A 23,717-nucleotide genomic window follows, 5' to 3' on the forward strand; every position below is an offset into this window, starting at 1 on the left:
ATTCCATGCAACAAATACAATCAGCACTTCAGCTTATCAGTAATTTTTACAGTAATCTGTAAAACTACGGACAGTGAGAACAGCCCTATCGAAATTAATGGGCCCTAAATCTGCCGATCCGCAATTACGGACAAACTTATGGAACATGTAAAAGTGTCAATTTCTGAAAGTACAAGGACACGTGGTAGCAAATCCAATGAGACGTACTATATTTAAAGAGTTACGGTCTGGGTGGTTAAACACCACCCCCATTTCTAGATAGAGCATGATGGGAGTTGTAGTTTTGCATCTGCTGGGGACCCACACATTGGCTGCAGCAGGAGATGAAGTTCAATATTAACTTTTGTTACAGGAACAATGTTATAATATTTAATATATTCTCTTTGTTCACTGTATCTAAATAAAGGAAGTTCAGAATAGTTCTACTGCAGAGCTGCGTTAACCCCTGATTAGCCAGGATAGCTATGCAAAACTCCCTCCAGAGAGTGACTGAAGTTTGCTTTGGCTCAGAGCAAATGGGCTGGGCATTAGGACCTGGGAGGTGACTGATCCTCCCAGTTCCTGAAAGTGGGGGTGGGAGGGTGTGTGCAGCTCATTGCACCTTCCTAGTGTGTCCTGCACTCAGGACTGGCTCCATGGGATTCCTCAAAGTTTAGTCTGCAAGCCAGGGGGCCCTCAGGATGCAATGATGAGAATGTGACCTGGAGGGGGTGAGTACATGGCTGATCCCTTAGAGACACACCTGGCCACAGGTAATCTGCAGAACACTGAAAAGTAAGCCTTATCCTTGTAGTGATTGTCCCTGACCTCTACACAGCGCCTGTCTGTATTATGGAGCATGGGGCTCAGCTTGTTACCTCTACTGTCTCACATATTTATTCATTTGTTCACAAAGTTTCCAACTTTTAAAAGAGTTATATTGCTCTTAAAGGGACATGCGCAGAATTTAGCCTTTTTTAAATCAAAGATGGTCTTGTGTATAGGGAGGAAGCAGAACTGAGCTGCACACACACCCTGCCTACCTTTACTACGCTTCAGCCATATTGATCTGCTGAACTTGTGATTCATTTGTGGCCAATCAATTGCATTGACTTGCTGGGTGTATACCATGTAACCGGCAGAATGGGGATCAATTCTCGAGTCATGAACTTGGCCGAATGATCCTCTTATCTCTGGTGCTGGCTATGAGCATTAGCGAGGGAAGAAGCTGATTGTTCTGGATCTTTTTCATGTCTATAGGGTGGGATATGTACAAGATCCGTATTACGGCTGGAACACCCTAGCCCCCAGCATTTGTACTAGATCACAGTATAATCCTATGTTACGTAGAACTTTAAAGGGGTCAGGATTTTATGTTTAATGAATACATGGTACACTTAGATTTTTATTACTTTTGTATTCTTTTTGGTTATGTTCCTTAAAGGCGTTATCCATAGGATAGGGGATCTGTGTCTGATCAGTGTGGGGTGGGTGCAAGTCGTCGCCAAATTCACAACAGGGACAATAGATCCTTGTTTTTATGATCGGTGGGGCTCCCAGCATTTGGATCCTTTATCTACAGAACAGGTAATAAGGATGTGAAAATCCCTTTAAGCAGCTCATATGTACAAGATAAAAGTCAGACAAAATGGTTGTTTTTGGTCAAGCACTGAATGTTACCTGCAGATGATCATTAACTGTGTTGGGTTTCAACTATTTTTCGGCTAATACCTGTGTGTCAAATGATCAATCATCTGAATACTGCCAATCATTTCCTGCATTGCACAAGCTTACGGTATCAGATCACATCCCCCTGATGTGCCGCCATATTGATCCATATTGATCATCCATGTGCCAGTTGATACTAATCTTATGTATGTGAACAACTTTATAACCCCCATGCAGCAATTATTATTATTATTATTATTTATTTTTATTTTGTTATCCTTTGACTGCATTCATTCCACTGACCATTGTGGCTATGAGCGCTATTTGCATTTAGGTATTGGGTACACATTGCTGTGATTTTTCTCACAGTTTTGAAAGCTAATTTTTTGCTACAAATTGCTGCAGCTTTGGGGTTTTCTAGGGCTGTGTTTACAGGTGACACAACTTCTACAAATGTTTCACCTGTGGTGATGATGATGCCTTTGTGTCCAAACTAACCCAGACCAAGTGAGAGATGGAGCCAGGACTGGAGATGGCGGACATACAGGAGGGAGAGATGGAGCCAGGACTGGAGATGGCGGACATACAGGAGGGAGGGATGGAGCCAGGACTGGAGATGGCGCACATACAGGAGGGAGAGATGGAGCCAGGACTGGAGATGGCGGACATACAGGAGGGAGAGATGGAGCCAGGACTGGAGATGGCAGACATACAGGAGGGAGAGATGGAGCTAGGACTGGAGATGGCGGACATACAGGAGGGAGGGATGGAGCCAGGAGGGAGAGATGGAGATGGCGGACATACAGGAGGGAGAGATGGAGCCAGGACTGGAGATGGCGCACATACAGGAGGGAGAGATGGAGCCAGGACTGGAGATGGCGCACATACAGGAGGGAGAGATGGAGCCAGGACTGGAGATGGTGCACATACAGGAGGGAGAGATGGAGCCAGGACTGGAGATGGCGCACATACAGGAGGGAGAGATGGAGCCAGGACTGGAGATGGCGCACATACAGGAGGGAGAGATGGAGACAGGACTGGAGATGGCGCACATACAGGAGGGAGAGATGGAGACAGGACTGGAGATGGCGCACATACAGGAGGGAGAGATGGAGACAGGACTGGAGATGGCGCACATACAGGAGGGAGAGATGGAGACAGGACTGGAGATGGCGCACATACAGGAGGGAGAGATGGAGACAGGACTGGAGATGGCGCACATACAGGAGGGAGGGATGGAGCCAGGACTGGAGATGGCGCACATACAGGAGGGAGAGATGGAGCCAGGACTGGAGATGGCGCACATACAGGAGGGAGAGATGGAGCCAGGACTGGAGATGGCGCACATACAGGAGGGAGAGATGGAGCCAGGACTGGAGATGGCGCACATACAGGAGGGAGAGATGGAGCCAGGACTGGAGATGGCGCACATACAGGAGGGAGAGATGGGAGACATACAGTAGATGGGATCTTTGGGTTTATAGCACCATACAGACAGTCTAGTGCCTGATAACAGGGAACAATAGTATATCAGCAGTTGAACGTTGGCTTTTGGGCTCAGTGTCCCTTTGAGAGCGCTTACCCCGCTATACAATGCAGGACCCTACACATTACAGTACTCGGCTCTGGGGAATGTGGCCTTTTTACTGCACAATGTCACGTCAGTGTAATGAATGCCAGGCTTTGTAGGGGGTACCGTGCCGTCCTCTCTGACTTCTTGTAAACTTTACGCCAGTGTTTGGAGGCCAGAGCCCAGCACTTTGATGGGGAGGGGGAGTGTTGTAACAGCGGAGCAATTTCCCACAAAACCACTTGGGATTTGTCTGTAAAGTCTGCCTGAGTAAAGTGAAGGGAATGCCAAAGGAAATATAACAGACCTAGAAAGCATTTAGTATCTGTACAGTACAAGGCCACATCTACTGTATCAGTCCCTATGAGTCCATGTAAGGCTCTGTTCACACCAGACGTAACATGTTGGATATCAAAGGGACTCCCTTGGCGCTATAAAATTTTCAGACCTCAAGTGCCAAGTTGCAGTATGCACACCAATTTTGTAAGGCCCCATTCACACTACGGAAATGGCAACGTGACATTCAGCACATCGATACCATAAACCAGAGATGAAGGGTAGATCAGTGTTGGGCTGGCATGCCCATGTCTATTCTTTGAATAGAGAGGTGCAGAGAGTGGAGGCGCATGAGCCCTCCCATTCAAAGAGATTGAAGGCGGGATTCGGCGCTGAGTCAGCGCGGGGGTTTCTGCATGGAATCTCTGCTTAGATTCCGTAGTGTGAATGGGACCTAATGAGGAATAGCACCTTTTAAAGCATACCCGTAACTTTTGACGTCCTAGGGATTATTCAGACCCTGACCGATGGTAATGAGTGGTTAGAACATTGCATTGCCAGGTGTAATTGCAGGCAACGATCGAAAAATCGTGTGTCGTTGATTTAGGTCTGACCGTAAAATCATTAATTGTTCACTGTAATTCCGCATTTGTTCACTAATCGAGCATTCTTTTGCTGGGATCAGATGGAGTAAACGATCGTAGTAATGATTGTAACTAACAACTATCGATCTGTGTAATGCTACATTTACACAGAGCGATAATTCGCCCAATCGATCATTAAACGATTTTGAAGCAACGATTTGGTTTTTATAACGTTTAGACAAATAAATCGTTAGAATAATCATTAGAAAAATCGTTATTGCAATCGTCTTTAAGATCGCTTAAGCCCATCTCACACACAGGGTGAATCTGTCAAAGACTGTTTGCTAAAAATTCGCAGATCGCTTTGTGTAAACGATCAACGACAATTTGAGAACATGTCAAAAGATCACAATGAACGATTTCTCGCTCGTCTCTTTTACACGAGCCGATTATCGCTCAAATGCGATCGTTATTGCGAAAATTTGAACGATAATCGTCCCATGTAAACGCACCATAATATGGTGAACGATTTCAGGTTGACGATAAAACCATCTCGTTTGTGATCGTTTATTGTTAATTGTTAAAAATCGCTTTGTCTAATAGGACCCTTACATGGGAGTCCGTGTAGGTCATGTGACACAGAGCCGGGAGAGAACGAGCCCAGCATGGACTTCCAGCTCATTTCTGTGATCGCTCAGGGTCCTAACACTGTGACCTCGCTCAGGTTAGACCTAAATTGCTCAGATGCCTGGAGTCACCTGACCAACATGCCTATGTGTTAGTGGCATCTAAGCATTGATTTCTCTGTTAGACCCTGGACATGCCTGCCCAGCGCTGGTCTACCCTTCATCTCTGGTTTAAGGCATTGATGTGCTGCACGGCAGGTGCTGAATGTAACGTTCAGGTGACACTTGGTGACAAACCTTTAGGCGTTGGAGACGCTGAATGTCCTGTGGTCTCCATAGATCTCTATAGGGAGCAACTTGAAAAAAATCTATCCTGCCGTTCATCACATTCCTATGCGATGGGTCAGCAGCGGCTTCTAGTACGAGACGTCTTTTTTGTTTTTTTTCAAACCTGTTTTTGTTACAAAGGTTTTATGACAATGAGATGTATACCGCGTCACTGTCATAGAGATATTTATATCCATGTGAATTCTTGTGTCTATAAGAAAGAAGAAAGGAACTGCCGCCCACGGGGGATGGGATACAGAGATTATATGAGTATAGAATTAGAAAAGTAGAGATGAGTGAATCTCAAGCATGCTTGGGGTAATCCAAACCAATCGTGCAGCGTTTGCTCACCGGTGGCTGCAGAAATTGGACACTAAGGCTGGTATTACACGGAGCGATTTATCGTTCGAAAAATCGTTAAATCGTTCGGATTTGAACGATAATCGTTTCATGTAATAGCAGGCAACGATTAAACGACCAACGAGAAATCGTTGATCGTTTAATAGGATCCGGGCCTATTTTTATCGTTTGCACATTGTTCAGTGGAATAAGAATTCGCAGCTGAAATGTATGAAATACCGACAACTAAACGACCGCAAGAACGATCATAAATAACGATCATCGTTCCATGTAATTGGGAGAACGATGTTGGGTCGTTTGCCTTAGCGGTCGTTTAAGATCGTTTATCGTTAGTAGTTGAAAAATTGCTTGGTGTAATAGTACCCTAAGGGCCCTATTCCACCGGACGATTATCGTTTAGATTATCGTTAAATTGTTCGAATCTAAACGATAATCGTTCGGTTGAAATGCAGTTAACGATTAACGACCGAACAAGAAATCGTTGATCGCTTTATAAAGCCCCTATTTTCACGGGTCGTTTAGAGGAGCAAACGAGCGCTCTCAGCGCTCGTTTGCTCCTCGTTTCCTGCTCGCTGCCGCAGCTATTCAGCGCGGTAGCAGCGAGCGGGTAAGTGCGGGAGGAGCTGCGGGGGGGCTGCCCAGGGGATCGCTGATCGTCTGGGCAGCCCATAGGATATAGAAGTATCTGCTGCCGATGCTCCTATCCAACGGAGCGGCGGCAGCAGATCGTTGCTGTATCAGTCGCTTGTTTTTCAACATGTTGAAAAACAAGCGACTGCAACGATCAGCCGACATGAACGATGTCGGCTGATCGTTACACTCTATTCCACGGGGCACGATTATCGTCCGTAGCGGCCGATATCGGCCGAATACAGACGATAATCGTTCCGTGGAATAGGGCCTTAAGACCTGGACCTATTTTTATCGTTGCTCGTTCGCAAAACGTTCGCATTGAATAAGACATCGTTCGGTCGTTTGCAATAGATACAAACGCAATAGCGAAGAAAAAACGATCGCAATTACGATTATAAGTAACTATTATCGTTCCATGGAAATGAGTGAACATTTTCAGGTCTTTTGCAATAGCGGTCGTTTGAGATCGTTAATCGTTAACGATTATGCAAACGATAATCGTCTGGTGGAATAGGGCCCTTAGAAGTATGGCTGTATCCATGTTTTCCAGGGCTCCATAGGGCTGCGTCCAACTTCTTCAGCCACCGGTAATCAAATGCTGCACGCTTGGGTTTGAGATTCGTCATCTCTACTGAAACCTGAAAAACAGATTCGCTGTCGTTGCATATAATGTATAACATTCTCTAACCCTGCAAGGGTGTGTGTTTTGTTTTTTTGGGGGGGGGGTTTTATGCTTTTCTTGGCCATATGACAATCCAGACTCCATTGCTTAATCGTGGCTAGCCCTGAGAATTCTCACTTCCTATCATATAAGTAGCCTGTATTATGGGTTTTTATGCTAGAAGGGATGTTGTTGAGTGGTGATGTCATTCCTATGAAATACCTATTCTATCTGTAGATCAGTGATGTCACTTGAGTCATCTTGATAGAGATCTCTGCTGCATCTGGAGACGTTTGTGTCGGTTTAGTGAGGCTTTGGGGAAAAACAATGGAAAGATAGCCTGAGAGAGGCATCCCCTTATAAGGGTACTATTACACGGGAACGATAATCGGCCAAATTGGCCCGATTCGGCCGATTATTGCTCCATGTAATAAATACAACGATCAGCCGATGACAACGATCATCGGCTGATCGTTGATATAGGTTTGGACCTATTTTCGTCGGGCTCCGACCGCGCAACGCTACGTGTAATAGCGGTGCGCAGCCAGAGACTGACAATATACATTACCTATCCACGTTCCAGGGCTGCTGCTGCGGTCGTCTTCTCCCCGGGTCCTGCGCGCTCTAGCTTCAGAGTGGCCTGTCAGCTGACAGGCCACTCTGAAAGAGCGCGTGGGACCCGGGGAGAAGAAGACCACAGCAGCAGCCCTGGAACGTGGATAGGTAATGTATATAGTTAAGCAAGGGCTGCAAGGACATCGGTAACGATGTCCCTGCAGCCCTTGTTTAAAGATTATCAGGCTGTGTAATAGATCTAGTAAACGAGCGACGATCTAGCAGATCGCTGCTCGTTTACAGGTATTATCGGGCCCCATCGGCCCGTGTAATACCATCCTTAGTCCCGTATTGCACAAATCCTATGGACTTTTAACTGCACTGCATCCTGCATCAATATGATGCCAGGAGTGGGAAAAGTACCTGAATCTTAATTGGGCAGTAAGGGCTGTATGGACATCATTGGGCAAGGGCTGCATGGACATCGCCAAACACCTGATACCTTACCTCTCCCCGCTCCCGGTCGCCTCTCCTGTCCTCCGCAGCTTCCCAGTCCGGCGGCATCCCCCCAGACGCTGCCGCCGCGGGCCCTGAAGCTGCAGAACACAGGAGAGAAGACCAGGAGCGGGGAGAGGTAAGGTATCAGGTATTTGGGCAATCATCAGCCACGCATCGCTACGATTTTAGGTCCAAACCTAAACCGACGATTCGGCCGATCATCGCTCTGTGTAATAGGTCCTTGACTTCTTCGGTACCCAGTAATATCTGATTGAAGACGGTCCGACCACACTTCACCATTTCTCCTACTGGCTGGGCTGGGCTTCATCTAGGCGGCAGTGTCTTCTACCATTGACTGACCATAAACCAAAGTAGAATCATACTAGCGCTGTGCAGTTTCATTGCCAATGCCTATATGTCCTAGGGGGCCACAGCAGTAAACATTTGTAAAGAATACGGTTTTAGCAAAACCCATTCAATGCACTGAGTGCAGTCTGTATTCACTCCTATAGCAGAGAATTCATCGACATATGAACGTGGCCTTAGAGGCTAGTATGTTGGCGCCCGGTCCTCCCCCACTTGACAGCTGGTGTTGATATTGTCTTGTACGATGCCCAGTGACCCTGGAGTGGAGAGCATTGAACTTGCACAGAGTCCAGTTCACACAGATGGATTTCACCAATTAACTATCTCAGCTATTCTGTTACTGGAAGTGCACAATGCAAACAGCCCGACCATTCATTATGCTCCAGCAATCTAAGACAAATAAGCGAATATGAGGCCTCTGAAAGTTTCCACTGAGCTTTAACAATGTTGCCTTATTGGTGATTAAACAGAGATCCATCTGTTACTGCTCTGCTGAATACTGTACCAGTATATCTGCAATAGTGAGAATGGGGGAGGGGTATATGTTGGGGTTCGTTTCTCCTACATATTAAAGGGGTGCTGGTGTCAGAAAGTTATACAGATTTGTAATTATGTCTGTTTAAAAAAAAAATCTCAATCCTTCATTACTTATCAGCTGCTGTATGTCCTGCAGGAAGTAGTGTATTCTTTTCAGTCTGACACTGTGCTCTCTGCCGCCATCTCTGTGCATGTCGGCTACTGTGTAGAGCAGTAACATCCCCATAAAAAATTTGGACAGTACAGTACTGAGACAGAGGTGGCAGCAGAGAGCACTGTGCACTTCCTGCAGCACATACAGCAGCTGATAAGGACTGGAAGGCTTGAGATTTTTATATAGAAGTAATGTAAAAATCTGTATAACTTTCTGACACCAATTGATTAAGAAACTAATTTTATTTCTCTGTCGTACCCTTTTAAAGTGAGAAATGCATAACGTTGGCGTAACTTGTCCATCACTAAATGGCTGTTGTGAAAGGAATCTTAGACCCTGTTGATACCATTTGTTATGCATGTTCTGCATATGAGTAACTGTATGCTAGAAGTTGTGTATATCCTTGATAGACCGTTACTGTATAAAATGCCTTGTCGGGTCCCCATTTACACTGATCTTACTGGATTGTTTAGTTCCAGGCCCTTTCTTCTGACACTTTCTCCTTGTAGAAAATGATCCTTATTTAAATGCATTTTTAAATTATGGATTTATCACTAGATCACTAGATGTCCTGTCTATAATTTATGTGAACCTTTGACTACTGTGCTAATTTCCATAGTAGAATTGCAGCTGAGTCGTAATTGTGAACCATTAACAGTATTGACCCAGCCCCTTTGCATAAGATCTAGTAGACAACAGAAGGTAGTATTGTTCTGTTTGGTGTCTCAGGTCCCTTGGCCTACAGTTTATGCAAGCAGACAGCAGTACTGTACATTCATGTGGTTGTCCATGGTGCATTTTATTTGCATAGTTAAAGGGAATCTGTCAGCACCTGGGCTGGTCCCGAGGTGCTCAGTGTAGTGTACATATGCAGCAGCGGATTAACTTTACCATAGGCCCCGGGCTGTTCACCAGGGCTGGGCCCCCCCACCCCACTGTAACTATGGCAGCACTAGCCTGGTGCTCATAGTACAGGACATATAATGTCATGATGGCCTGATTTGTGCAAAATTGCCATAAAAAAAAAAACTGTGATTTTTGCAAATCATGGCGGAAGTGTAGCCAGGAGACAGTACACCACTCAAAGTATAAGTCTTTTTGGGTGGTCATGGGCCCCCCAGGAGCTCAGGGCCCCGGGCTGCTGCCCGAAACGCCCTTATTATAATCCACTACTGTACATGTGTGTCCCACATTGTCTGGCCTATCTTTCTTTTTGTATTCGGTGCTGTAGTTTGTCCCCAATCCGTCAGGTTGGTAACAAGTGTCATAGAGGTGTAGCGGTGAGGCCTTCGTGCCGCATTTCGGCACGCCTTACCACTACTACCTTCTCCTTGTTTGGCATGGCTGGTCATGGCGGCCCGGCCTCCTGCTTCCCGGTGACAGAATCTTCCTGCGCACATGCGCCGTTGCTTGCACGGGCTGCGCGCCCACTCGCCAGTTCGTGACTTCTCCCTGGATGTGTTCGGCCTGCGTGCTCCCGTGGGCATTAACGCGCATGCGCCGTAGTGCGGAGGAGCAGCGCAGGCGCGCTGAGGGCCTAAAGCCAATGTCAAAAACAAGGGGTATCCACAGCTCCTTAAAAAGTATATGCGTTTTTATTGGTACAACTTAAAAAGTAACAAAAAACATTAAAACCGCGCGGTTTTAATGTTTTTTGTTACTTTTTAAGTTGTACCAATAAAAACGCATATACTTTTTAAGGAGCTGTGGATACCCCTTGTTTTTGACACAATTTATACGGGTGATGGCCCGCAACATTTTCCACGTGCTCCTGCCTCCCGGGGAACTGCATTATATTACAACCACCAATTGCCAAAAGGGTGAGCTGAAGTTTCCTCACTTTTTGTTATACACTCTTTGTGCCTAAAGCCAATGCCTAGTTGGTAAGCACAGTGCGCCTGCGGCGCTCCACACTATGGCGCGTGCGCGTTAACACTGACGGGTAGCCAGAATCTTCATGCGCCGTTGCTGGCACCTGTGCCCTGAGCGTGCGTGCGGCCAGTGCCAGCAACGGCGCATGAAGATTCTGGCACCAGGAAGCAGGAGGTCGAGCCATGAACAGCCACGCCAAACAGGGAGGAGGCAGTAGTGGAGAGGTGTGCCAAAGTGTGGTACGAACGCCTCGCCGCTACACCTCTATGACACTTGCTACCAACCTAACTCCAGACAATGTGGGACACACATCTACACTACACTGTCAGCACCTCGGGACCAGCCCAGGGGAATCTTTTACTAGGTGTATCATGCCTTAAATGAGGACAACATAAACTAGTGACAGAAATGCTGAAGAGATTGGTGTATTACTTACATAATTTTGTTCAGCTGTTCTTCTAATATGCAGGAGAATAGAATTCTTGCCACACCCCTCCCCCTGCTCTCCAGCTGCTGATTGAAAGCTGAATGCCTATACACAGCATGGCTAGATAACTGCCAATCAGCAGCTGGTGGGCGGCGTTTTCTGCTTCTCATGAATATTGAGGACTACTGGGCTCGTGCACATAATGGAGAGGACTACTTATTGTCCATGTTATTTAGAAAGATAACCCTGGATCAGCTGCACAGAACAATGTCAGTGATACATCATTCTGTTCAGCTTCTCTGTCGCTATTTTATGCTACTCTGAGATAGGAGAACATAAACATGAAACAGAAACATAAAAATTTTGACCAGGTTTGATGTGGGTCAACCAAATATTGTCAATGCTTGGTCCATTTAAAGAGCCATGAAACAGGACTGGAGATAAATAGCCAATTCAGAATCTCCTCCAGAAATAAGTTACCTATCTGCAGACAACTGTCTTTTCCTCCCGGGAAGACTTAACTCTACTTTAGGGTATGTGCACTATAGATATTCTGAAGCTCAATCCACTATACGCCCAAAGAATTGACATGTCAATTCTTTGGGTGGACAGCACATTCTATGTCTATGGGACGGGTGTAACTTCAAGCTGAGACCGCCTGTAATTTCCACCCAAATTTTGTAGTGTGCACATACCCTAACATATAAGACATTGGATACACACCTTAGCTTCGAGTGATTTTATGTCCCTATTACTTCCCTCTAGGGATGGTCCGAACCGAGTTCGGTTCGGCAGCAGATCCCCGCTGTCTGCCCGCTCCATACAGCGGGAGGAACGCCTGGAAAACTGGGATACAGCCTATGGCTATGGCTGTATCCCAGTTTTCCAGGCGGGCTGACAGCGGGAATCATTACCGAGGGTTCGGGTTCGTACGAACCCGAACCAAACTCTGTTCGGACCATCCCTACTTCCCTCTAATATATCCCTAGAACCTTGGAACATAACCAGATATGTTCTGGCCAAACCAGAATCTCCTCCAAAACGTGAATGCCTTTTCCTTTCCTGGTAGTGTTGCGTAGCCTTGAAGACTCCCTACACTAAATAGCAGACATTGAGTCAGCCATCTCCAGACAGTGGCAGAGAGTCATCCATCTTCCTAATGTAAAAGGGCAAATTAGCATATCTCCTTTCCCAGAGATCAATGCGTGGCCTGTAAGGATCCTTGTCCACTAAGCGATTTTTCGGCATTAAAAGATCTCAAACGACCGCTATGGCAAACAACCTGAAATCGTTCACTTAAAGAGGACCAATCACCTAAAAATCACTGTCCCTATTATCAAAGGAAATCTCTCCCTAAGTCTATCTATGAAGATACAGACTGCCTGTGCAGTCTGTATCTTATCCCTTTACCCAATTCTCTTGATTGCTGAACGAAGTCCGGGCACCGCCATCTTGATGACGTCACTTTGCGTTTCACCGCTGGAACGCAAGTGACGTGTTCAAGATGACGTCGCCCGGCCTTCCAGCACCGAACAAGAGGATCAGGTAAAGTATAAGCTACAGACTGCAAAGGCAGTCTATTTATGAAGATACAGATTGCCTTTGCAGTCTGTATCTTATACTTTACCTGTTCCTCTTGTTTTTTGTCGCAGCAAGGCCGGCGCCGCCATCTTGATTACGTTACTTGCGTTCCACCACTGGAACGCAAATGACGTAATCAAGATGGTGGCGGCCGGCCTTGCTGCCGCTGTGGATGACGGGAGCTTCCTGTCTCGAGCCGGCTCTTTTGAAAAGAGCCGGCGCGAGACAGTGAATTGAAGAGTGAACAAAACAAAAACGCGGCCGAAAAAATAAATAAAAGTATTTACAAATGTTAATTAAATAAATAATTACATTGAATTAGAAAATAAAAATTTTTTCAATTTCTTCCGTGATTGGTTCTCTTTAAGTAACGATCATCGTTCCGTGTAATTATGATCGTTCTTGTAGGCATCCTGTCATCCCTACTGTGAACAACTGAACGACGTCGTCTTACACCGAACGATTTGCAGACGATCAACAATAGAAATAGGTCCAAATTCTATCAAACAACCAACGATTTCTTGTTGGTCGTTTAATCATTGTCTGCTATTACACAAAACAATTATTGCTCAATTATGAACGATCTAACGATTTTTCGAACGATAATCACTCCCTGCATCAGCTGACTCTCCACAAGAAGAAACATCGCCCTGTCTACAGCTCGGCCATCCTGTCACTTATTCCTGCTATAGAATGGTCTGAGTTTAGAGGAGTGATTGGTTTGGCTAGTCATGGCCGCCAGACCTGGTAGATAGTCGGCCTGTGTCACAAAACTAATCAAAATTGTGACGATCAATTAATTCTAATTTTATATAGTCCACAAAATGTTCTTATCCGCAAACGTTCTGTAATGTCTGAGAAGGCGGCTGTGATTAATAAACATAAGGCAGATCCTCTCTTACAAGTGTGGAAGGTGATTTATAATATGTGAGAGGATTGGAGGGAGGGATGGATGAGAAGGCTTTATCTATCTGCTGTGCGGAGATGAGGGCTGGCAGACAACTGTTGCTAATGAGCAGGAGAAGGTGAAAGCCATTATCAATCCTGCCCGAGCGGCGTGTCCTGGGGGACCGGAGAATGAGGAGGCAATGGTGGGGAGCACAAGCTGGCGCCTGCACCCAGAGGGGCTGCACTGGAGTGTGTCTTATGAGGGTGACCGCACGGTAAAGCACCTGCTGGGATCGGGGAGCTATTAAATCTCACATTGCCGGAGACTCCGATCAACTGAATTATGGATCACTGCAATAGAAACATAACAGAATCTCACCCGGATCCTCAGTCTAAGCACGATATGCAACGGCTACTATCCCAACTACCTACTAAAAGTGACTTTGAGGCTCTCGTTACTAAAGTACAAAATGCATGCAGGGCGGAAATTTCTGAGCTGCGGAAGGACATGCAGCATATTACTTCCAGGGTGGAGACTCTAGAAAACGAACAAGATCGCTCCCGATCTTATACGGCCCAGCTACGGGACACCGTTGCTCTCCAAGCCACAGCTTTGAACGACATGCAGCGTCATTTGGAAGACCTCGATAATCGAGGTAGGCGCAACAACATTCGTGTGAGGGGCCTCCCTGAGGCCACGCAGGCTGAAGATTTACATGAGACACTAGAAGCTATCTTTAATAGTATCCTGGGGGAACGTCCGAGTCATAAAATCAAGTTGGACAGAGCCCATCGGGCTTTGAGGCCGAGGGCTGCTGCAGGCTCTCCGAGAGATGTTATTTGCTGTGTCCATGATTATACCTTGAAAGAGCGCATTATGCAGAAATCTCGCCAGCTCAAGGACTTTGACTTCGATGGCGCCCCTGTCCAGCTTTATCCTGACTTATCCTGGCTCACCCTACAAAAAAGACGCTGCTTACGCCCCCTACTGGCGATCCTCCGTGACCATCAAGTCACCTACCGCTGGAGCTTTCCCTTTGCATTAATAGCGCGTAGAGACGGCAGATCTGCCACCCTCAAAGACCTCAGCGACCTTGAAGCTTTCTGCGCCTCTCTGGAAATCCCGACACCTAAACTTGTGGACTGGACTCTCGCTACCCCTCCACACCCCCCTCCAACAGTGTGGCAGGCTGTATCACAGAAGCGGCGCAGATCTCCACCTCACGCCCCCTCTCCCCCGGCCGGTGGCCCACATGGTCACCCCACATGAACTGTGCTGTGATATCCTTTATGTCCTATGGCAGGCAATCTACTGTTCATATTTTTTTTTTTCTCTCAATAGGCTGTACTCTAGTATAATCCTAAGCTACATAGCTGTGTGGACGAGATCCACAATGTCATTGACACTATATTTCTCTTAAGTTTGCTCCTTGTTGGCTCCTCCCTTACCCCCATGGGGCTTTTCTCTTGGTTACCTCCACCCGTCTCTGGTGTGGAGTGTTGCCCCCACCCGTGCATACTTGGCGCGGGTTTTTGGTCCAGTGCCATTGCTTTGCTAGTTTTGATTTTAGTTCCTTTGTTACTTCCCTTGTGGTGTTTTTGTTCCCCTCCCTCCCTTTTGTTTCTTACCTTTCTTTTGCAGGTGCATCTCGAGACATGGTTCCCTCATATATTACAGATCTTGGTCATCCCATGCGGGCTGAGTTCAGTCATACCACCTCTGTCATCAGCTGTAGTTGGTAAGTGGGGACACATAGCTTCCGTCACTCTCCATCCCTTCCCATGGCTAGGCTAGTCTCCTTAAATGTCAGGGGGTTAAACTCCAATGCTAAGAGGCGGCTACTCCTACAGGAATTGAACACGCTTCACGCAGATATAGCATTTATTCAAGAGACCCACTTTGATTCCTCAGCCAACTTCAAATTTGCTAGACATCAATACCCAATAGTGTATTCTGCTTCCAAGGGCTGCAAACAAGCTGGAGTAGCGATACTCCTCTCGCGCAATTGTCCTCTCCAGGTGACTACTGCTTTTTCTGACCCAGGGGGTAGGTTTGTCATTATAGAAGGTACCCTACAGGGCAAACCGATAACACTATGTAATCTTTATGCCCCCAATAGACTTCAAATTCCTTTCCTCAGGAGGGTGCTCAAGCGCCTAGCTAACTCCCCCCCAGCACCATTGGTCGTGGGTGGGGACTTTAATTTGCCCTTCTCAGAGAAAGCAGATAGGCACTCAGTACTGGGGTACCCCCCGTCTCCTGACCAATGCCGACTCTCTACGGAGTTTCGGAAACTAATACGCCTACATGGCTTGTATGACCTATGGCGTATTGAGCACCCTACTGAGGCAACCTATTCATTCTTCTCTCACCCTCGTAACACACATACAAGGATAGACTATTTCTTTGGGAATGTCCCTATAGTCAGATTACTCAAGGGGTCGGACATAGGCCCGATCTCATGGTCAGATCATGGCCCGGTGACTATCACACTGGCCTCTTTTCTCTCCCCCACGCGTCAGTGCCACTGGCGCTTGAATGAATCTTTACTGAAACATCAAATCCCTAGAGATTCTATCAAGAACTGCCTCACTTCTTACTTTTCTGAGAATGAGGGAACAGTGACCTCTCAAGCTGTATTGTGGGAGGCACATAAGGCTGTGATCCGTGGCCACTGCATAGCTCTTAGTGCTAAATACAAAAAAGATAGACAGGCCCAAATGGTCACTGCTAGGAAACGGATTAAGGACCTGGAGACAGCTTTGGTAGCCCGCCCTGCGGTGAGTACCCTGCGTAGATTGATAGCGGCACGAGCCCTCCTCCGAGACTTAGCCATGCACAAGGTAGAGCGTTTGCTCCTCTATTCGAAGCAAAGGTTCTACGAAAAAGGGAACAAAGCCCACACACTCCTGGCTCGCATGCTCACTGAACGCACGGCTGCTCAGTCTCCGCAGGCTCTCAAGGACCGCATGGGCACGCTCCGCTTCCATCCCTCAGAGATTGCTTCCATTTTTACTGACTATTTTTCCAAACTATACTCCCTCCCATCCTCTCTACCCCTAGATCTAGAAGCCAGGACCCAAAAGATCGGAGAATTCTTAGCTCAATGCAGTTTACCCAAACTCCCGGCTGAGGCCCTAGTAGATCTTAACTCCCCGATCACCTCTGAGGAGCTGGAGGAGGTCCTAAAGGCCCTTCCCTCTGGCAAATCCCCGGGCCCGGATGGATTCACCTACCTGTACTATAAGGTATACTCTACAGAGCTGATCCCACGCTTAGTTCCCCTTTTCAACTCCTTCTTAGAAGGCTCTCCCATACCATCCACCATGCTTCATTCCCTTATTACTCTACTCCCTAAGCCTGGCAAAGACCCACAAGAGTGTGCTAGTTATCGGCCCATAGCATTGCTAAACGCTGATCTCAAGCTATTTACCAAAATTTTGGCCAACCGCCTTGGTTACTGGCTACCTTCCTTGATTGATGCTGACCAAGTGGGCTTTGTATCTGGGCGACAGGGAGGAGATAATACGCGACGGGCAGTGGACATAGTGGACGCTGTCAATCTACAATCGGACCAGGCCCTACTGCTTAGCCTTGACGCTGAAAAGGCGTTTGATCGCCTAGGCTGGCCTTTTCTTTTTGAAACCCTGCAGTGTTTTGGTTTCTCGGGATCTTTCCTAACGGCTATCCGCAGCCTCTACTCTAGGCCAACTGCGTCTATTAAGTCTCCCCACCATCAATCAGAAACGTTCCCCCTGTCTAATGGAACCCGCCAGGGCTGCCCGCTATCCCCGCTGCTTTTTGTTCTATGTATAGAACCCCTGGCGGCGGCTATTAGAAGTAATGGAGATATTGCAGGGGTGAATATCCGGGGGAAGGAGTTCAAAATTATGCTCTTTGCAGACGACGTCTTGCTTACACTGACTAATCCGCATATTACCCTTCCAGTTCTGCAGGATTTGTTAAAAGCATTCGGACTAGTGTCTGGATATAAAGTAAACACGTCCAAGACCGAGGCCATGCCTTTAAATATACCGGACCCGACTTTTCAACGCCTACGCTCGAACTTCCAATATAAGTGGTCCCCCACCTCTATACGGTACCTGGGAGTCAACTTAGCACCATCTTACAACTTACTGTATTCAGCTAATTACCCTGCCTTGTTTAAAGATATTAGGTTGCTACTAACTAAATGGAAAAAGCATTATATCTCCCTCCTGGGTAGAGTCGCAGCGGTCAAGATGACCATTCTCCCCAAAGTATTATATTATTTCGAAACTCTCCCGACCAAAGTCCCTATGCGCGAGCTTAAATCCCTTCAGACTGCACTATTCAAGTTCATCTGGAATGATAAGCGGCACAGAATACCTAAATCAGTTATGATGTCTAGCAAATTGCAGGGAGGCCTGGCTGTCCCCAATCTAATACATTATTATTGGGCGGCCCATCTAAGGCCCGTTGTCTCCTGGTCCAGATACCATGCATATAATAAGTGGACAGAGATTGAGAAGAGATGGCTAGCGCCTATGCATCCAAACTCTCTGTTGTGGCACCAGACCCAACCCCCTCCTCTCCCCACCGGCCGCCTCCTGGGCCCCATAGGGTTTACCAAGTCTATCTGGTCTATTTGCACATCTAAATTCAAGTTGGTATCACCAGCCCCCCCATTAACTTCATTCCTGCTTCATCCATCCTTCCCCCCGGGACTGGAGTCCGGAGTGGTCCGAACCTGGGGGAAAAATAAACTCTTCCAGTTTGCAGACGTAGTGGACCCCGTTGCTCGCACGCTGTTGCCCTTTGAAAAATTAGCTGAAAAGCATAACCTGCCCTCCTCAGAGCGATACACTTATCTGCAGCTCCAGCATTACATGAGGACATGCTTAGGAACCGCTGCAGTGTCCAGGCCGACGGCGTTTGAGCAACGGGTTCGTACCGGCCCCTCGGCCAAGGGTCTAATCTCGGACATCTATAAAATCTTGGGATCCCCTAAGGAGGATATTCCAGTCCGCCACAAATATATGGATAGATGGGAGGCGGCCCTGGGACGGGAAATCTCTCCGGAATGTTGGTCAATTATCTGGGATAGGGCAGCCACCTCCTCTATCTGTGTCACCTACAAAGAGACCCAATATAAACTGATGACAATGTGGTATCACACACCAGAGCTCTTGCATAAACTGAATGGGAGTATTCCTCCCACGTGTTGGAGATGCCTGCGAGCAGTGGGCTCCATTTATCACATTTTCTGGACCTGCCCAGTGGTCAAAGACTACTGGATGTCTTTTTGCAATAATCTTTCTTCCATGTTCCCCCACCCTATCCCTCGGGATCCACTGACCTGTTTGCTGAATCTCACCCCCAAAACCCTGGGTAAAAAACCCACCAAGCTTTTGCTAAACCTGTTGATGGCGGCTAAGACTCTGATAGCCCGGCACTGGAAACAGCAAACTCTCCCTCCTTTTGTAGATTTAGTAGCGAGAATTCAGGAAATACGTTCATTAGAATATCTCACGGCTTCATTAAATGAGAGATTGGACCCCTTTGAGCAAGTTTGGGCTCCGTGGGATGCGTACATCTCCGCACAAGGCTTCACATGTTAAGAGATCACCTGTATATTGTTCTCTCCTGGTACTCCTTCCTTCCCCCTCTCCTATTGTGTCTCTCCCCAGTCTTGTCCGATGGTCTGTCAAGTTTGTATAATAGTCTGCAACCCGAATGAGACATTTGTGATAACTCTGTGACACTTGGGTTAACTCTATGGGTAAACTGTTCTGGCTAGACGTTATACACTATACTTGCTTGATTTCTGCTGTTTTGGTTTACCTAGTTCTGTACTATCTGTTTTCCTGATTTACCTTGTGAAATTGTTTTCCTAAAATGTGTGTTTTAAATACAAAACTCTAATAAAAATACAATTTAAAAAAAAAAAAGAAACATAACAGAAGTGCTTACAGTAAACCTATGGAGCTGTAAAATAAAATAGACCCCTGTCTTTACATTGATGAACCACAGTGGGCAAGACTGTTTTTTTTTTTTTTTTTCCTTTTGGGTACATTCACATAAGTACCCGAAGAGAATGAACATATACGGGGTGGTCCAGTATATACGGGGTGGGACAGTATGTGTAATAGGGTTATGAAGGGGGGAGATTTATCAACCATGGTGTAAAGTGAAACTGGCTCAGTTGCCCCTAGCAACCAGATTCCACCTTTCATCCCCCACAGACTCTTTGGAAAATGAAAGGTGGAATCTGATTGGTTGCTAGGGGCAACTGAGCCAGTTTCACTTTACGCCATGTACTTTGGGACCACCCTGTATATCACTGATTAAAGCAAAACTAGTAAGGCCAAATTCACACGTACCAGATCCACAGTGGATTTCACACTGCGAAATCCGATGCGGATTCCTTGCCTGTTAGTTATTGACATCCCGCTGTGAGTATGTAAGCAGCGGCCTCGTTAACGCCCCGTTGGCCGGAGCATTCTGTACCTGGTCCACGCTTCGGGGATCGCGGCTGGATGTCCCGTTTAGCCAATCAGTGTGAACTGATGAAATCCAGACAACGGGAGCCCCCGAAGCAAGCCAGAGCCAGCCCGGCACTGGTAAGTATAGAACTTTAAAAAAAAAAAAAAAAAAAGCACAATAAAACCTGAAAAAAAAAAAATCCCTTTTGGGCTGTGCTTTGGTCAGTATTCTACGGCTCAAAGTTGTGTCCGTGCAGCCTAAGGGCCCTATTAGATGGGGCTATGATAGGACAAACAGGCTGACATTACCCAGTGTAATAGAGCCAGCGATCAGATTATGAACAAGCAGACTTTTTTTTTTTTTTTTTTTGGTCAGCTGATTGAGTTGTTCTGACCTGTCAAAAATTGATCACTTATCGGCTCTGTGTAATAGGGAACATGAGGCCAACAAGTGATGGCAACAAAGCCATTTAAGCCTTTTAATAGGCTTCAGAATTGAGTGCCGATCTACAAAATCAATTCTTATTTACAGCAAGTGTTGGCCTTAGCCCCTGCTGTTGCGACACTCACTGGACCCCACTGATCACTGCTTCCTGGTACTGTCTTGGCCACTGATTGGTCAGCCAGCATCTCCTGTGCGTCTGATCCACTTTAAAGCGCCTTTTCTGCCTTCAGTATAAAAGATTGGACCCCCCTACACACCCATCAGAATGATACATCTTGGTGATATGGCAAATGACAAACCTTTCTAAGGCTATGTTCACACAGTATTTTTCATCCAAAACCAGGAATGGATTAGAAACACAGGCTATGTTCACACATTGAAATTTAGCGTATGGCCGACATTTAATGACAAATAATTACTGTGTAAAAAAAAAAAACATAAAAAAACGGTGTTTCCAACCCACTCCTGGTTTTGGTTAAAAAATACTGAGCAAAAATACTGTGTGTAAACATACAGAAAGAAATTCCCACAAAAAGTATATTGTATATTTTTCAGTTCCTTTCCATCTGACATCAGAAAATTCCTATTTCAGCAGCTTTCGCCTTACTGAGCTGTTGCTGGCACTTCTGTCCTGTTTCCGCTTTGGCAGGGTCAGCAGTCCTATCCTTATCAGGAGGAGGATTACAGTAAATGGTAAAACCTCTGTAATAAAGATGGAGCGAGATAACACTGTCACTCACTACATTTACAATAGGTATATAGTATATATCCCCTGCACCTCTCTCTTCCTGCACATGACACAGAGCATGCTCACTACACTCTCCCGTCAGTAGGTCCTCTTCCTTTGTCCAGGTGGCTGCTGTGAAATACATCTATAAAACCGCTATTACTGCCAAATAGAAAAGGGTTAGTAAAAGGGGAATGCGTCTAATTTTGGTCGGTAGAAGTTGTGTGATACATTCCCTTTAAGTAAACTTCATGGTGAAGAATATTTCCTGCAAAAATGTATTTGTACAAGACCAGCTGAAATTCCATCCAAAACGGTTCAGAGATCGTGACTATTAACAGGTCGGGCTCACACATCTTGTTAACAACCTGTTTTCTTTTACTATCTCTAGAGCCTTATGTATGAATTCTAGTGCAGATAACAGATCTGCTTCCATAGCAACTAATTGGCTTTATTTTGTCCTATGCGGCTTAGAAAATGATGGGAAATCTGGTTGGTTGCCATGCCACTTTTTCTCTGCTGTAGCGTTATACATACAGAACAGTGTGTCATCCTGGCCTTACTTGGTTACCGCCATTTCAGGAAACTGGACATAAATCAATAGTACGAGCGAATATGAAAAAAAAACTTCGTAATATATCTTATCGGAGAAAAGAGCTCCTTTCCTCCCTCAGCTAAGGGCCCTATTCCACAGAAACTATAATCGGCCCCATTTGGCCCGATTCGGCCGATTATCATTCGTTGAAATAGAGAGAACGATCAGCCGATGATCATGTCATCGGCTGATCGTTCATTTAGGGCCAGAGCTAAAATCATCGTTCCCCCACCGCGCATCGTTACGGTTGAAAAGTGGTGCGCGGTGGGCAACCGACTATTTGACAAGCAGCAGCATCATACATTACCCGTCCAGGCTGCTTCTCTGCTCTGTCTTCTTCCCCGGGTCCCGCACGCTCTATCTTCAGAATGGCTGGTCAGCTGACGGAGCGCTCAGCCAATCACAGGCCGGGACCGCCGTGGCCTGTCAGCTGACCGGCCATTCTGAAGATAGACAGCGCGGAGAAGCAGCCTGGACAGGTTATGTATGATGCTGCAAGGACATCGGTAACAATGTCCTTACAGCCCTCGCTCAACGATCATCGGGCCGTGGAATAGGCCCAGTAAACGAGCGGCGATCTAGCAGATCGCCGCTCGTTTACATCGTTGATCGGGCCCTCCTCGGCCCGTGGAATAGGACCCTAAACCTTTATTTTCTCTGGAAAACAGCCCAGTCCCTTACTGTGTTTATAGGACTAATAGCAGCTCCCCGAAGGACTAGGTTACATGCAGCCCCTACAAGTCTATGGAGAGAAAGGGGGTAAAGAGTTTTAGGAGAGTAAATTAGTTCTGAGAGTAGAAATAAACATAATAGATAACTAGTAGTGGGTCTTACTTGAGGGCTTGATTTACAGCTGAGACTGTTCACATCTGCTCTATAATGTCCTCCATGGGGTTGCTGCTTCTTGGTGTGTATGAACATGTAGAACAGCTGCATCTCTTTGTATATGTGTCTGTTTTGGTGTATGGGAGCCATTTCATAGGCTAGGCTTCTTCCGCCTGTTTCGGGAGAACTGAAAATTTGATATGTAGACTGGAGAGGGGGAAATTGTGGAAAATGGTAACTACAAGTTATATAATGACCAGAAGCAGTGCTACTTGTGCTTTTGTGGTGTACCCCCGGAGATGTTGTAACTGACTTCCTCCCAGCATGTAAGGTGCGCTGTGAGTGGGTGAAGAGTGCAACAGGAGAAGAAAGAGAGGTGATAGGAAAGAAGAGAACTAGACTCCTACTGGGCTACAGATTCAGGTGACACATAGAAAACAATAACCCTTTACAATCCTTCAGCTGTGCAGCTTTCAAATACATATACATAATACAGTGACATCTAGAGGCGAACTTTAGTACTACTTTCATCACCACAATAGTACAATAAGTACAGACTTTTGTGAAGGGTGTATATATACGGAACACCTGTGGTAGGACACCACACTTGTACAGATTATCCTTGACAGGGACCTTTTAAAGGTTTGGTACACTTCAAAGGTGTCTAACAGTTTTAGAGAAACAAGGCTGTTTTCTTTCAAAATGAGATTTTTTTTTTTTTCTAAGTCTTCGAAATCCCTTTAAGTTGCTGCTGAGATTTGACATTGGAGATACTGTGAGATGTGCTGAAAGAATGGACTTTTTTATTTTAACAATCAAGAGAGAAGAGACAGGGAAATCTAGGAGGAAGTTACAGATGACTAAGAGAGGGAATCAAATAAAATGTATGGAAGCGAGAACTTGTGACACCACGCAGACTGCAGCTTTTACTACTTGAAGGACATGTAAATAAGTAGTGGTCCTATTTCTGAAGCCTCTGTCTATTGCACTATACCCATGATAATAACTCGCTGTTATAGACAACAATTGGTCACATGATCAGCATGGATGAAGAAATGGGGCATACCCCAAACTTTTTGCATGTACATAGTGATGTAT

The 23,717-nt window shown here is 46.2% G+C and overlaps 1 protein-coding gene across 2 annotated transcripts in view; it reads left to right on the forward strand.

Moving 5' to 3' along the window:
- Positions 1-587: 587 nt before the first annotated feature.
- TMEM51 (transmembrane protein 51) overlaps positions 588-23,717 on the forward strand; it is a 50,846-nt gene continuing 27,716 nt past the window's right edge. The window contains exon 1 of one of the 2 annotated variants that reach the window (XM_069948088.1): positions 588-752. The gene's annotated coding sequence lies outside the window, so the exon portion shown is untranslated. The remainder of the gene's footprint in view (positions 753-23,717) is intronic. The other variant, XM_069948087.1, reaches the window with a different exon arrangement.

Source organism: Dendropsophus ebraccatus, chromosome 12, assembly GCF_027789765.1.
Source record: "Dendropsophus ebraccatus isolate aDenEbr1 chromosome 12, aDenEbr1.pat, whole genome shotgun sequence".
NCBI classification, from domain to species: domain Eukaryota; kingdom Metazoa; phylum Chordata; class Amphibia; order Anura; family Hylidae; genus Dendropsophus; species Dendropsophus ebraccatus.